This window comes from Haemorhous mexicanus, chromosome 1, assembly GCF_027477595.1.
Source record: "Haemorhous mexicanus isolate bHaeMex1 chromosome 1, bHaeMex1.pri, whole genome shotgun sequence".
NCBI lineage: Eukaryota > Metazoa > Chordata > Aves > Passeriformes > Fringillidae > Haemorhous > Haemorhous mexicanus.
In genome coordinates this window covers 38,786,879-38,804,534 of record NC_082341.1, presented here as the reverse complement: position 1 = coordinate 38,804,534, position 17,656 = coordinate 38,786,879, and positions in this window count along the sequence as shown.

The window sequence follows — 17,656 nt, the reverse complement described above, 5'->3', positions numbered from 1 at the left end:
CTTCAACCATCTATGAAGTGTTTCCATGTTAGTCATGGTTATGTACTATACAAATTGGTTATAAGTTAGTTATATAAACAATCGATGCTTATACTAAAATACATCCAAAAACACACATACAGACACACAAACACAACACACAATATCATTCACAGTATTTTCTTACTACATGTAATCACGGTGATTACAAAGTCAAAAGAAGCCAAAAATTGAAAAGTCACATACTGGCTATTTGATCTTTTAAAAATCACATCTTGATGGTGCCTCCAGTAATTCTCTACATAACTTTACCCATATTTGTTCTTCTCAAAAAGCCCTTCCTCTTTTCATTTAACACAATATTAAAATTTATCCAATTTCAGTACCCAGCACCAGCGAGCTGACTTTGCAGGAGTCCCTTACTGATAGCTCATCTCTTACTCATGTACTGCTCTGCAAAGAAATAGAGCCAGAGGATGCTGAACCAGTTTTCTGAAGCTACCATTCCAGAAACACTACAAACAGCTAAGAAAATTATGGCTGCATAATTTTTAACAAAACAATATGGAACCTGATCCAATGCATTAATGGTCCATAATGCTATTGAACAAGACTACAAGAGAGACACTTTACTTGCAGTTGCTTGTCACACAATTACTCTCTGCTACTGTAATACTTCATGTGCATACTTCCAAGGAAGACTCATGAACGCACAGGTTCATTAAGGGAATGAGAGAATCGATTGTAAAATGGAAAAGGCCGAGTGAGGGCATATTTCAAAGAGATGAATATGGTACACTCCATTATGTTGTAATCAGCCTCTCTCTTTCATCCTAAGAACTGTAATAGTCTATCCTAATTTTCAAGAAAAAAAAAAATTCTCACTGCCTGCATCATACCTTCATCCCAAATACAGTGAGGAATTCAAATGTGCTGCAGGCAGTTTCCATTTACCATGGTCTTTGGAGCAGACGGTATTGATGTTGCTGACCATTTTTCTCCTTAATAAGAAAAACATTCAAATGCTACTAATATTGCTGCCTTGGCAAACCACATTTTATAGATGGGACTTGCCCTGTACATGACACATAGAACATCAATCAAGGCTGAATTTTATTTCAATTTATTATGGTTGCTGTCTAAATGAAAAAATGCTTATATCGTTAAAATGTCTTACAAAATAAATGTGCAAATGATGTAATCACCCATTTTGTGACAAAATTCTGATTTTGATTAAAAATATCTACAGTTGAATGTCTAAATATTTAATAAATGTGGGAGAAAAAAAAAAACCACAAGAGCATTAAGAAACCACAGTAATTGGTATCTGGTGTAACATCATGGTTTTATGCTTGATAGCTTTTATCTTTAGAAGATGAGTTGATAAGGTATTCTTCTAAAATGGTAAGAGCTTCCTTTTTGTTCAAATCATCGAGAATAAATTACTTCAATGTTGACTTCATTCAAGACCTCACATGTGTGTTTTCTTCAAGTTATCATTTATCACAGGTCTTTTCTTGCTGTAGCTAGCTGTCTCCAGACTGAACCTGGTGGCCTGCAAAAGCCCTACAAGCCTTCCCAGATACACAGCTCTGGACACCACACAATTACCAAGGGGCAGAAAGCAGCACCTTATAAGAAGAGAGACAGTACTCAATTCTGTAATTGACTGGAATTCACAAACCTATCCCAGCTGTTCAGATAGAATTTAAGGCTTGGCAGAGTCCCACTGGCACACACCACATCCCATGTCCCCAGGAGCTGGCTGGGATGCTGGCTCTCCCAGCTGCTGCCTCCAGCATGGCACAAAGCAACACACCCAACATCATGTCCCTGCTGCAGAGCGCTGCAGATCATCAGGGCAACCCAATGGCAGTGAAAATGCATTAAAGTCTCATATTCTCTCTGCATCATCAGCATAAAGTTATTATATAAATACAATACTTCCCCATTCATGAACAGCCAGCTCCTTCTGCTGTGTTTATTTGACAATAAAGTCCAGAGCCTAAATGCAATGCATCAAAGAATGATAAACTGTTACAGAAGTTCACCAGCACTCATGAACATTTTCACCTCTTGTGAAATGACAGGCTGAGACAGTTGAGGTTGTTCAGCCTGGAGAAGATGAGGCTCCACAGAGATCTTCGAGCACCTTCCAGTACATAAAGGTGGCCTACAAGAAGGAGGGAGAGGAACTTTTTACAGGGACATGTGGTGACAGGACAAATGGTGATGACTTTAAACTGAAAGGAGGCAGATTTAAATCAGAGGAAGAAATTCTTTACTGTGAGTATGGTGAGGCACTGGAACAGGTTGCCCAGAGAGGCTGTGGATGTCCCATCCCTGGCAATGTTCAAGGCCAGGTTGGACAGGGCTTTGAGCAGTGTGATCTAGTGGAAGGCATCTCTGCCCATGGCAGGGGAGGTGGGACAAAATGATCTTCCAGGTCCCAAGCCATTCTAATCCAAACCATTCCACGTTTTCCTTACTGGAACAAAAAGTATCTAAACCAGACATTGGATCCAACAAGCAAAAGACTGAAGTGCAAAAGCAATGCTTTAGCAGTATTGAAGATGTGATGAACAATTGAAGTACAGCTACACACTGCTGCCTTTTGTCATGCTCAAGTCCCAGCATTTTTCATGAGACGGAAACTTCTTGAAGGTTTTTGCCTTGCACAGAATTTTATCACAGCCAAGAATTGAGGAGCAATTTCAACTTGGCCTTTAAAGAAGGAAAAAAAAAAAAAAAGAAAGGGATAAATAACTGTAAATGAAGGAAGTGTATGAGAGAGCTACATGACAGATAAGTGGACTTTCATAACATTGCATATTGTAAAGTTTGCCAGTGTATTGAAAGAAGAGTCAGCATCCTGGTTAAATCACATCCTGCTGCAGCTGTCCAACTTTATAGCTACAATATTCATACTAATTCTATTAAACAATTACAGAAGGAAATACAAAATATTATTAAAAGTATGTTGCCTTTGTGCTATCTTCTTTTCAAATTTAATAATAGATAAAATACTCTCTACTTCAAAAAGTGGTTTTATTGTGTGTATTCACACCCTGGAGGCCACAAAGCAGTTGTCCTATGGAAATCCTACAAAACCTTAACTTTACTATACATTTCTGACAGACATTTTAGACAAGAAAGGAAGGATATTTTAGCATTTATGGAGCTGGCCTGACATTTAGGGGATCTCAATTTAATTTCCTTGTCTGCCAGACTTCCTTCATAATCCCAGACAAAGTAAATCATTTTCCTTTCCCTTGTTTCTCATCTTCAAAATGGAGAAGATCATTAAAGTACTTGAATCATGCAAGTTTTGAAGGACAAAAAAACCATCCTTTTCTTCTCCATTTTTATTTTTTCCATGGTTAGAAATTTACCTGAAAGCTCAATCTTTATCAAACTGTATGCTGTTTTGTTCTCAAAATCAACAAAACACACTATTTATAAGTAAAACACTTTGTATGTTTCAGATCTTTGTCACTGGAGAGTCTTCCATTTTAAAATGCCTGCTCTGTGATAAGAAAAGATATTGAAGAATGAGCACAGGGAAAGTTAATAAACAAAATGCATTCATGGCCCATTACTTCAAATAACTTTACTATATAAATAGTCCACTCATCAAATAATGGCCTCAATTAACATTTAATTCTCAGACAATGCATTTGTAATGTACTGCAGGGATTAAAAGTTCTGCATAAATATCACTATCCTGGAAGTGCCACTACTCACAAGAGAAGTACTGACATATTTTCCACTTGATTAAAAACAGTTTCTAGTCTTTCCTCACCTGCTTCTCTACTAGACCTCCTTGTCCTAGAAGGACCAAAAGAAAAGATATACTCTACATAGGTGCTCCCTGTCTGCTGGCAGATGATGACCATCAGCCTTGCTTTTAAAATCCATAAGCACACTAGTGCAGCATTACTAGAGAGGAGAAAATTAAGCAGTCCCCGTGATTTTGTTAAGAAAGCAAGTGATGAGAATTCCCTCATGTAATGCATGCTTCAATCCTTTTTACAACAAGGCAGAACAAAGCAAGTTTTTTTACAGAATATTCTAGTTGGAAGGGACCCAAAAGGATCATCGAGTCCAACTCCTGACTCTGCACAGGACACCCCAAGCATCACACCCTGTGCCTGAGAGCACTGTCCAAACACTTCTGGAACTCTGTCAGGCTTGGTGCTGTGACCTGGGGAGCCTGTTCCAGTTTTCACCACTTGGTGAAAAACCTTTTTTTAATACCCAACCTAAACCTCCCCTGATACAACTTTAGGACATTCCCACAGGTCTGGTCACTGCTCACCACAGAGAAGAGATCAGGTCAAAATAACCTGGCACACATTAGCTAACCAACAAAAAATCACTACCACCACCAGGAACAAACATTACAAGACCAAGGCAACAATGCAAGAGCCTGGCATTACGTGGACACTGTGCAGTGACAAGCACTACAAGAACTGCTGAGATGCCTGGGTGCTTGCTACTTGGTATATCTAAATGTGAGAGACCTCCCTTCACTCAGCCATCTTGCTGCTAATGGTGAAAGAGAGTATCTTTGTAATATGTGGTTGCTTTTATCCTGCAACACAATGACTGAGCCTTGATGAGAAGATAACCAAGTCAATGACTCAAACACCACCAAAACACAGTCTAACAATGACTGCCGCATTCATCGCGTCATTTTAGAAACTGACTCCAGTACATTCAGACTTTTTTTTTTTTGTGTCCTGTGGGTTTGACCTGAATCCTAATGAAATTAACTGCTAGAAGAAACCAAGCCAGTACAAGCTACCAGATTTCAAGGCATGATGCAAAATCTGCTGAAAAAGTCAACAGATGCTTCTACTAGAAGCCAAAAAGGAGGAAAGCCAGAAAGCTCCTGGAAATCTAAAATGGACCTCATTGTGCTTTGATGATGAAGTGACAGAATAAAAAAAAAATTATAAAGAGTTAACCTACAACAGAGATCTAAATATAAAATCCTGCCAAGACCCATTATTCTCAAAATGTATTCTAAGTCATATTAGGACTTCTGCCTGTGGGTTCATCTAGGGCATGAAAAAAAATCAAAATAATTCAATGAAAAATCAAAAAAATAAAACTGCTTCTCAGCCATTATTTTCCTCACAAGTATTGTCTTATTTTAAATTTATTGCTAATACAGTATGTTAGCAGTTGTCCTTAATAAGCTCTGCCTACATCCAAGAAAAGTGCATGCACTGACAAAGATGCTTCTAGTTTTGCACAACACATGGCTTTTTTTATACAGTATGTTCTCTCTTGAAAACTACTCCCTCACAAAATGAAAATTCAGCAGAAACTCTAATAGCTTTCATATTTCAGTCTAATAGGTAGCATGGCATTGCACCGCCACCCACCTTTGCTACAATATTGCACAGCACATTTAACAGACATTTGCTTCCTTCACTCAGTCCTTATGTGCAGCTTCTGCAGGACCTTAGTATTAACATTTAACAGAGTCTATGAGCATAAAGCACATTTATGAACACCTGCTAGAACGTTTTATTTGCCTTAAGAGTTTTATTATAACTGTTAAATTTTCTTGCTATGCTTTATGGGCCAAATCCTGGTCCAGTTTTAGCCTCAACTCCCATTGACTTGAACATCATGCAGATTTGATTCTATGTGAGTTTCCATACCAATTCAACACAGGTTTAAAGAAAATGGGATCACTGGTAAGCACAATACTGGATAGAAAAAGCCAGCACTTAGCAGCTCTAAATATCCACTGAACACAGCCTTCAAATGCCATTAAATAAACAAATAAACCCCACACTCACAAATCTGTAATCTCCACCCTGCATTACAAAACCCAGCCCACTCTGAGGCTAGAAGTACAAGGTATGCAGGTATCCCCTCCACAAATGTTTTGGTGAGATGTACTACCAGCAATTACTCCCTCTCAGACCACCCACTGATGCTCCTGCCACCAAAATTTGGTTGTCTGTATGAAAGCCACCAAAGGCCAGAATGCAGCCATGTCAGCGTTGGTCACCTCCTCTGACACCAGAGATTCACAGCCCTCTCCAACCACACAGAGCCAGAAGTTGCAGCTGATGAATAAGAGCCCAAGGAAGATGTTCCAGAGGAAACCATGCCAGAAGTCTGACTGTTTCCAAGATGTTCTCTACAACTGATCTTCTCCTTTACCACCTCACTGGAGATGTTCCTAACACCTCTATGAGACTGAACATGACTATACAGAAGCAACTCAGCTCCTCGTGGCTTAGAGAAAGATAAGGACAGAGGACTCCAGGAAGCCCACATGGAACTCTTCTAAGAAAATGTAACCTCATTTGAAATCACTTAAGAGTTTACTTTGCCCACTGCTATTAAAAGTCCAAAAAAAGTAAGATAGCTAGCAAAGAATAGACAATATGGCAATGCCACATCTGTTTCACAAAAGCATGACAGTAAATGTTTGATTCAAAGCATACTATTAAGCCCCCCAAAATTCAAGCAATTATAAAAATGAAATTATAGACACAATGATGAATGACGACAAACGAAATGTTAACAGATCTAGCACCATACAAAAAAAAAAAAATTGATTTTCTCTGATTACTACTTAGGTGATCAGAGTGTATGAGGTCCTAGTTGCCTGCTTGCTCTAGATTTTATTAATGCTTCAATACCAGACACCCAATTTGGAAATCAATGCTTACTTCATCATTTTTCTCTGAAGGATCCTATTATTCACAATTGATTTAACAGAAATGAAAGGCTTACCATTAACAAGACCCAGCTGCTGACACTTCTTAGATGAATTATTGAACTTCTAAGAGTGAATTAACTTAACCATCACCAAGACTTATTGTCTGATGTTTCTCATACCAAAGTCAGTGTATTTATAATTACAGAACCAAGCAGTAGAAAGTAACTCCTTTGCTGCCTCCTCCAACACCAATACACCAAGTAAAAATTAAGCTCCGTAAAGATAAAAATATGAGTTAAATATGAGTTATGCACCAAATTCAGTCAGTTGGAGCTCAGTCTCTAACTGCCTTTCGACACCCTGAATCTTCATTTATTTCTAAAACTCATAGGTCATTTCAAGGTTCAGAAAGAAGAAATCCAATTTATGGCAAGTTACATCTTCTGTCAATGAGATTACTACAGTCAACGCTCCCTAGGGCTGATCATGCCCTGCCAGAAAGCCTACAGAAGACTATTATTAATTCCCTTTAGGTACAAAATGAAGAACCACCTTATGAATTGAGTTAAAAGTAACAAATATTGCACTACTGCAAGTAGAAGCAGTACTACCAGTCCACGGCAAAAGCAGTGTAAATGTACAAAGCAAGCGTTTAAAACCTGCCATCTGAGCCACGGGGCTATCTCTGCTCACAACATAAATTCATCATGCCCATTTTCCAGTCTAAGAAGGACTATGCACCAGCCAAGGTGAATTCAGTTCCCCAAATAAGAGCTTTGGCTCTGCAGAATGAAAAGCTCAGCACCAAAAAATAGGGCAGGTTTGGAAGGGCAGATGATCACACCAGCCTCTATTGTGATCCTAGGCATGACTATAATCCTATGCAATTTCCAAGCAGGTACACCACTAATAATGCTCTTCACAAGTCATCCTTGAGAAGTGGCAATAAAAACCTTGAGTGCCAGCACACTGCCCAGCTGCACTGATCTACAAACACATTAGTGTCAAGAGCACAGAGCTGTGCTAGGCAATATGATATCCTTCAGCCACTGACAGTAGAACCACAGCTGCCTGGTGGCGCAGCCAGAACAACTGCTCAGCTGTCAAAACTAGTGAACATTTCAGGTCTTAGTAGACTTTTGGCTAATCTGTACTACCTGGCTGAATATGCCTTCAAAATGCTAGAACAGCAACTGCTTTCTCCTTTAGCATTAATCATACCTGCAGAGGTCAGTTTGATTATACTTACCTCTGCAACTGCTCTGAAGACTTCAGCACAAGACCAAGTTCAGACTCCAGATGCAACACATTCAGGTAGTCTTCTGGATTAATAACACAATTTTTTGCTTCCTTTTTATTCCACAGAATGGGGGGATAACAGACCTGCTTATCCTTTTCACACAAGCTGAAAGTCAACAACTGTCCAAAATCACTAGAGCCTCTTCTCAAACCTCTCAATGGATTTGAGTGCTTTCACACTGCTAGAGGCAAAACACCTGGGCCTTTTTTACCAGGGTTACTATGTGAGGAACATAGTCTTGGAGCAAACCAATCACTTTTTGAATACTGTATTTTCCTTTCCCAACCCCTGTTTTAACCCCTGTCTTACTGAAACTAACCTTAAAATTCTGCTTCGGACATTGGACAAACACTTTAGAATTGAGAAAAATGGGAAGGAAAGAAGCTTGACAGACCGTCTCCAAGATCATAGGAGATAATTTCCTACATTATGAAAATAGGCCAAAATCATAAATTATGATTATTTTTTAAATATTTAGGTATTGAAAATTTTCAATCTGCCTCTTCTCTACAGAATAACACTTTTGAAATGGAAGGTGGCCGGCCATAACTGAAACCTGCTTAAATTTGATATCTGCATAAAACATATCTCAGCAAGTAGGTTGTAGCAACTTTTTTTAAAAAGACATGGACCTTGGCAGATTTCCTGCTTTTTTTACACTCATTTCTTCCCACATTGTGAAATAACTCTTAATGCTATAAAGACAGTGCAGACTGCAAAAATTGGTCCTAGCGGTTCCAATGGGAGTGACGTGGCCAGAATTTGGCATTCAACGAAGTTTCCATTTCTACATAGGTTTCATTTATTTTTCAGTTTAAAAATAACACCATATTTTGGCATGTAACTAGAGCTGCTCCTGCAACTCAAAAGAAATAACACTGCTGGCAAGCCTCAAATCTGTTCCAAGACAAAAAACTGTGTTGGCAGAACTTTTTCTAAAAGTTCTTTTTGACTAGAGGCAGAATTCAACACCAGCATAAATGGAGAAACTTCAGTGAAAACAGTTATGTTACACATTAAGTTTATATAATGCAAATATATTTAGCTGACATGGAATTTAAATTCTTTTGAACCAATTCTGTTTAACTTCTACACGTACATAATAACTTAGCACCAAATTCTATAATCATTCTTCTGTGAATACTCTTTTCCCTCCTACATAAATGGTACTGTGCTATTTACAAAGTACCACAACCATGCCACACATTTTTTTAACGTGAGAGTTATCCAATTAGGATGTGGCGAAATTAAAGCAGCAAGATCTATATTCCTGCATCAATTACAGGCACAGAAGAAAATAACATAAATCTGACATTTCACAACTTCTGAGGGTTTGATTTTGCAACCTACTTTCTAAAATACCTTTTTTGCACGTCATACCCAAGGATTTTTTTAGAGCATGAATACGGTTAGCCAATGTGCAGCGGTGCTCCATCAACACAGATCACAGCAAGATTTAACTCCCAACTCCACTATAGCACAGACAACAATGAAAGCATTCAAGTACCTAGACAAAGATGTCCATGCCCCTTGGAAATTCAGGATACAGCTGGTTGATGGATGGGACAAAGTACTTACAAGGAAACCTGTACCATTTTAGATTAACTGCTGAAAAATCTGAATTGAGTTCTTCTTGCCAGAGAGAGGGAGAAAGTTACATTACAGTGGTATCAGGCTGCTTCCATCCTCTTGAAGATAAAGCAATACAAAGCTTAAATATATAGATATTTCTAAAGCCAAGTTCAGTAGGCACAGCTTGCTCACTCTACCCTAAATACAGTTGACTTAACTCTAAATACAGTTGTGTGAGTATTGCATTTAACATCTTTGGTGTTTTGCCCTTTTGTCAAACTATGCATTTTTTTACATTTTGTTATACTGTCCCTGAAGAAAAAAATTATAAAGAAATGTAGACTGAATTTATTTACCTTCAGATTCTTATGAATTTGTATCCAATGCACCACAATTCATAACTGCTTCATATAATTCAACTAAGCACATGGAGTAGAAGACCTTTAAAGGTCCCTTCCAATCCAAACTATCCTATAATTTACAACACTTGATTGTACGAGTCAGTCTGTCTACACGTAAGGAATCTTTTCAATAAAATATACCACTTTACATGTCCACTGACTTAAAACTATTCAACAAATAAAAAGAAAGGTAAGAGGTGATGCTTATGTTCAGACCACAAGATAATGCAGTTAATTTGACCACCAATATAATTAATACAATGATCAGTACAGTTAGAACTCAAAATAAACTTGATATGCTTTATATGTAAATAAAAATTAAATAGAATATGAACTAAACTTGAGGTCCAGAATTCCAGCCAGAGGTCTCATTGAGAATAAATTACACAAAATTTTCAGCATAGTGTGCCTAAGAACTGATGTCACAAAAATCATCAGACCTTCAGAAATTTAAGGCAAATTTGCCACCAAGTATAGGAAAACACATTAATCATCTTTTTATTTCCACTGTAGAAACGTACTACAGGTGTTTCAGAAAGACTTAGATTTTCAAAAATAAGTGGTCTCTTTCTTTCCATACATTACCAAGTCCAACAGAGGCACATTTTTATTTAGGCTAAATCATGCTTTATGGGATACACTTAGGAGGAGGAAAGGAGGACATGCAACTGGCATTTGAGACATATTGCCAGTGCAAAGCTGCCAAAAGCACACAGCAGGGAGCATGTTTTGGCTATCCATGAGCAGAATAAGCATGCACTCCTTAACCACTGCCAGCTGGCATTTGTTTCCAAATACAGAATGCTCACTAGGCAGTTTGGAAACTGGACATACTCCTAACCTTAACTATGCTCCCATAAAAACGTGATGCTGAGAAACCTCATTAACCATGCCTCTCTCTTAGCTGACTGCCAAATGAGAAAGACTGAATGACAAACAAAAAGGACACATTTCTCCCTAGACACAAAAAAGTACTTAAAGTATATCCTAACATACTCAAGTGCTTACAGCAGAAGAAAAATTTTAAGAGTGTTGGAAGAAAATTCTGACAGAATCACAAAAAGCAGAAACACTGCCACTCTCTATTGTACATATAGATAGAAAAAGTGAAATCCAGAGACATAGAGTACCAAGAAAACATTGCAATGTATAGAAAGAGTGGTTGGCACTGTGATTATAAACTGCACTACCATGTTTAATACAACCTCTAGCACTCCTCACAACAGACGCTTCCTGCTTTATGTGCTGGGGTAGATTTGTGGGTAGAAGATTAATGTCCCCCTCCATCTGTTAATGACTGTATAGATCCCCTGGGCTTTGCACCAAGGGTACTTTGCCCTTAGGATGGAACAAGAAATGGGAATCTGTGTTTGTCACAACATGCACTTACTGTTTTCAGCAACTCTAGCAATTGCTAGATGTGTATATTATTTCAACTTTATCTACCAAAAACATATTTTATCATGGTAGCTCAACTGTGATTCCAAGTAGATTTTCAAAGAGATCAGTTAAAAGGGGAACAAACCAATGGGGGGGGGGCACTTTTCATTTTCAAAGTGCTTTCCTGACACACAGAGCCTGCATCAGTATTTGCCCTCTAAGTGCTCTATTCATTTAGCTTTGCACTAGAGTTTCAAAGCGACTCCACTTTTTGGAATTCCCTTTCTCTGTCACTGATAGCCTGCTGTCATGGACCAAGCAACTCACAAGGAAGAAATATACCAGACTGCCATGCAAAGGAGAGAGCACTAATTAAAGTCTTCGTTTCCTTCAGGAGGTTCTGTGAGTGGATTTTAACTTACCCCTGTTAACTGTACCTTTCCTCCTGAGACCTAGAGGCAAGTCAGAAGGAGCTTGACACCAGCACAGTCTTCATGGACCGAAGCCAGTTTGATATCCTGGAAGAATACAGGGAAAGAACTGTTACAAAATGAAGTTCTGAAGGAATGAGGCAAACACCACCACCAGAACCATAATACTCAGAGCAAAATCAGAGAAGATCTTAACAGTATCTCCAGTATCCACAAATGAGAAATCAGAGTGTTGCTTCACTAAAGTCTTCAAATGTGGTGTCTCAGGTTTGTTTCATGCTTCCTTTCTTCCTTTACCCACCCCTATCAAATGCAACACTAACCTCAATTCCATCTCAAGGAAGAAATAGTTGCCCCTGCTAAAATTCCCTAGGAGCACCAAAGGGAATTCCAGGGGCAGTCAACCACGTTTACATTAACACCAAGCATATTTAATCAACTTCTCCCAATTTATTCAGCTCAACTTTGGAAAAAGCTGGAACACCTTTGCAGCTGAACCATGAGCACAAGAATATTCTACCCTCTTTTTAAAAACAGGAAATGCAGTTTCAGCACATGACCTCTACCAATCCTTTTGATCCAGCTGGGCATTGTTTCTCTCAAACCATTCCTGCCCAACAAGAAAATCAGGACAAGACCGTAGTCAAAAGGGAAAAAGAAAGCAAAATGGAAAAGGAATTGCTTTGTACTGTCCTTCATCTTCAGCAGAGAATTTCCTGGTCTCAAATGCTACCAGAGTGAAGAACTTGCAGCCACAAAACACAATTTTTTTCCCCTCTATATCAGCAGCAGTACAAAACAATGAGTGTTGAACTAACAAAGTGCTCTGCCTGTCTAAGCCTTAATACCCATAATATTACTGTGAAAACACTTCTTTACTGGCTTCCCAAATAAGGAAATACTCCAAATCAAATAGACACACCTAATGTTGTTCAAATTAATTGCAAAACACAACCAAAACATCCAGCCTGATTTGTATATATCTTGTTTCTGTAACACAATATTGTTAGAATCAACAGAGCTGCTCCCAGACTTCTCACCTGAATCTAGTGATATTTAGCCTTTTCCTTATTCTTCCTCAACAAGTCATGCATTTCACCTTTCATTTGAAAATTCAAGGAATCATGTTTTCCTTTAATCTGTGTACAGTACAGGAAAACACATTCTGAGCTTGATTTAAATACACAGAGCAGGTAAAAGGGATTCAATGCTAATATTTCTTGATTAAGTCCTTCTCAGGAAGCACTTAATCCTTCCTTTTGGAAGTCTGACTTAGAGCCAAAAGGTTTGAAACTCAATGCTAAGAAATAATAAAAGATAGACAGTTAAGAATATTAAAGACAAAAGCACAAGGAAGGTAAGGGACAGAGCAAAGAAGCGCAGTTTCCCTTTCCTGTAGGGAGCACAGATAGCACAAGACAGCACATCTCCTTACTGATCCTCCTCTGAGCAACAGCTTGCTTTCCTTAATGCGCCTCCTCAATTGCCATCCTAGGGCCCGCCCAGGTAGGCAGCCCCTGGAGAGAAAAGCCACTGAAGTCTGTGCATCCTAGCACTGACAGCAATCATTCAAGCTTTTATACAAGCCCCTGTACCTCTGCAGAAAGGCTGCTCTCAATCTGGCCTCCAGAGAAAATACAGCAGCCTAGATTGATAACATCTACTCACGCTGCTGCTGATTAGACATAGACTGTCTCTGACAGTCTTTCTGAAAAGCTGAACAGGAGTCTTAAGCCTGAGCCACAGCTAGCAGATCTAACTCAGCTACTGGTAAAAGACATTCAGTGCCAATTGCAAAAAGCCCCAAACATATCTGTTTGGGGGAAGAGCAGGGGAGTTACTGTTGCTTATTTGTGGAGAAGAAGGGAGGAATGTATCATGTCTGCACGCATACATAGACAGCCTTATGGCTCACACATAGGTACAGGATAACAAATACAGCTTGTTCTCCACTACAGAATTTTCCACTTTGAACATATAGACATCAATATATAAAGTTCATGTTATTTCAGTGAGATACCTTTTGAATGAGTAATGCTGGCAGGATTACAATTCATGTAACACAGATTCTTTGGTCATCACTAACTCAAGGACAAATTGAAGTCTGAAGGCCAAATCTATGGGGATTTCTGGTGACAGCAGATGCCTGAGACAAGTAGTGCTGGTGTTTTGCCCACCTTTGCACCAAATTAGCTCTGAGAAATGACTCAAAAAACAAACAGTCAAACATGATGCCACAATTAACAACAGTAAGCCACTCCAACAACAGAGAGTACTCTCATCACATCAGGAACACAGGACATGTGAACAATCAGAGAGCTTCAGTAGCCATTCTGTCAGGAAAAAAAACAACCCAATATTTTTTATCAAAGTAAAAGAGTCACCAAATTTAGTATGCTATATACCTTCCCAGACTTGTGAAGAACTCACCAACAGTACCCACAGCCAAGCCCTGCAAAGACTACCACTTGACCTGTGTCACATTTATTTGTCAGAGCTATTCTCAACACACAGCAGCAAGACTGTGACTAGTCAAGGCAGCAGCAGCACTTTGGCCCACAGTTTAAACTTATTCCTTTGCACATGTTCTTTACCCATTTTTATTCAAAATTATCTTGGCCATGAGTACTACACAAAGGGCTCCTCTGATCCCACAAACCGCTCTTTTGTCCTAAGAATATAATTTAAAAGACTATTTAGAATAATTTTTACAATACTTATTTTCTCTGCAGGAAATTTTCTTACAGAATCAGAATAATTTAGGCTGAAAAGGACCTCTAGAGGCCATATCCTCCAATTCTCAGTCAAAGCAGTGCTGATCTCAAAGTTAGAACAAGTTGTTCAGAGTCTTGTCCAGTCATGTTTCTAAATCTCCAAGGTCAAGTCTCACAACCTCCATAGACCTCTGGTCAGAGTTTAACTACTCTGATTGTTAATTCTTTTTTTCTTATGCCCAGTCAGAATTGTTCCATTTTCTATATGTGACAACTGCACCTCACCCTTGGTCTCTACACGTCGGAGAAGAGCACTGTTCTCTGTTCCAAAACAGACTATTAGGAAATGGAAGGCAAAAATTCACCTTCATCTTCTAATCTCCAGGCTGGGCAAACCCAGATCCCCCAGCATCTCCCTGTATGCTGTGCACTCCAGACACCAACTGAAACAAGCTGGAGGCAGCTGCTCCAGATTAAAACTCCTTAAATGATTCACGTAAAAGTAACAAAGCCTTTCACAAACCTCACCTTCATCATGCAACACTACTTTACAGGTCCCCTGACACAGACAGAACCTCTGGTACCTTACTTTCTGATCCCAAAGAAAGTTCTGAGGACAACCTCAGAGGAACAGCAAGCATTAAGGATTTGACAAGATGATGCACAGAATGGCATCTCAGATCACCTAAGCACTCTGGAAAGGCACTTTTTTAAGAGTACAAAGAAAAAAAATCAACATCTAGAAGAAGTTTAATGTGGTTTAGAATGTAGCTATACAGCTTCCTGCAGTTGACCCCAGAAAAATAAAAGACATGTGATGTGTAACTTCCTTTGACTTTTCTTTGAACTCTAGATAGAAGTTCCTGCTTTAAAGAGCAGGATTTTTTTTTTATTAATAACTTTTAAAATTTTCATTAATATTTCCAGTAGTTCCTAACGCTAAAATATCTGCATGCACCAATTCCATGGGTTAGAACACCCTCTCCAAGAAAAACAGTTTCTAATCTTTATTTTGAGACAGGATGCACTGCATTACTTTGATGAAATGAGCTGTACCCACCCCTCACCCAACCGTGTTAATTCCAAAGCATCTACAGAGAATCTAGACACAGGTCAAAACAGATACAAGAAAAATTATATGTAAGAAAAAGAAGATCTGTTACCCTCACTGAGCTACTGAGAGCACACTTCCATGCATGGCAGCACAAAGCCTGCTGTCACAGGGCATGAATCAGGTTTCATTCAGAGACCCAAGGAACTCAGCTTTCTATACAACTTCATAGGATGTTCCCCATATGCAAGAATGGGTTTAATAAAGATTTTATTTATTATTTATTTAGAGCTTGTCATCTATTACTTGGCTACATATTGCTGCCACAGGGAGAAGTTTTTCATATCTGACTAGATAAGACCTAAAACCTCTGAAATCATGACTGCCAAATACTCCAACAATCAGCAGACCCAGATCTTAAGATTAAGCTGTGCAAGTTCAAAACCTGTACCCTTAGCAGACACAGCAGTTCCACCCAAGAGCACAACATGTATTAACACTGAAAAATAGGTGTGGAACTATTTATACAGACAAACACACCTGAATATTCATTTGTGCATTCTGTTGGCAGAATTGTGCATATTACACACATGCCCCATACTAGACACATGACCTTCAGCAATTTAGAACAGTAGCAAACACCAGTGTCTGCAATATTCTGCATTCCTGAGAGAAAAGCCATGGCAAACATGCCAGAGCTGTCTCATGGTAATGGCACCTCAGTAGTGAGCCTGCTGCAACTCTGGAACAGCATGGGCACCCAGCCCCAGCTGCCCTCCTCCAGATAGACACAGGGGACAAGCTGTAGCATTGCATGAGAAGCAAAAGAGGAACCAGTGCCCCTCCAGAGAGAGGCATGATCACACACATTGGCACAGGACTCAGCTCTGGAGTTTTACACATGACCTGGAAAAGTTTTGCCATCACTTGTCCAACAAAAAGAAGAAAACCCACTCTATGTGCAAAGCTTTTTAATGCCCCCACAACTGGCACTTTTACATCTCCAGGTTGGGGTTTTCTCCCCACCCCTGCATCCTATCCTCTCCATTCAGCTTTTACAGAGACCACCTCCAGAGTGCCATGCTAATTAGCAACAGCTTGCACTCTGTATTAAAACTAAAAATAACCCCAAAAAAATCTAGTGAAAAGAAAAACTGAATGAGCACATATGCATTTCATCATTTCAGTAATATTGGTGTTATTTTAATTATACTTATATAATTTTAATAGTGATCTGAGCAGCAGATTAACTATAATTGCTGGAAAATAAAGTTAAAAATTAAACGTGAGATATGGTAGAGTCTATTGCCCTATAGACTTGTTATAAAGTGACATAAAAATATATATGTCTGTAACCAAAACTAACAATAATAAGCTCACTGTGTAAGGATAAAACAAAGAGGTGAACAGTAGATGAATGTTCAGCTGGTGTAGCAAATAAATCCAAAACCTACAAAGTATAACTTCAACAAAGTAAACAAACATTTAAAAATATTAAGGTCTTTTTATTTTCACTAACACAAGTAGGTCCTAAAAATAAGAAAAAACACATTCTTTATAGGTAAATGTCTATTCTACAAATTTTCTATATTTCCAGTACTTCATTTGGCTTCTTCACAATGGGCCTTATTCTGTCAGAATAGGCATATTCCTTATGTCTGTACTTCGTATGTGTTCAGCATTCACCAATCTATCTACCTTGAATACAAGCTTAACTAGAGATTACAGAAAATGAGAAGTTCAATGACTCTTCCAGTCCTAAAGATTTCCCAGCACTGTAGCAAACAGAATACTGTACATTGCTTTGTGGGAGGGGAAATATGATTTAACTGACATTTCATCAGTGTCTTGGGAGTCAAAGACCATCTCCTATAATATTGAATATTTAATTAGAACACAACCTACAAATAAGATAATATTGGCCATCGTTTCCCCCAGTATCTTGCCTAAGCTGTAACAATAGTTTGCACTTGCAATATTCACCACAGTAGACTCCATTATTATAATTAAGATCAGCTAAGCTGTTTTAGGGAATTTCAATAGCTACTGTCTCCTCCTAACAGATGAACAAGAGAGAGTCAATGATATTGAAAGACAACAGATTTAATGCAGATAACTTACAGAGTTCAATGCCACA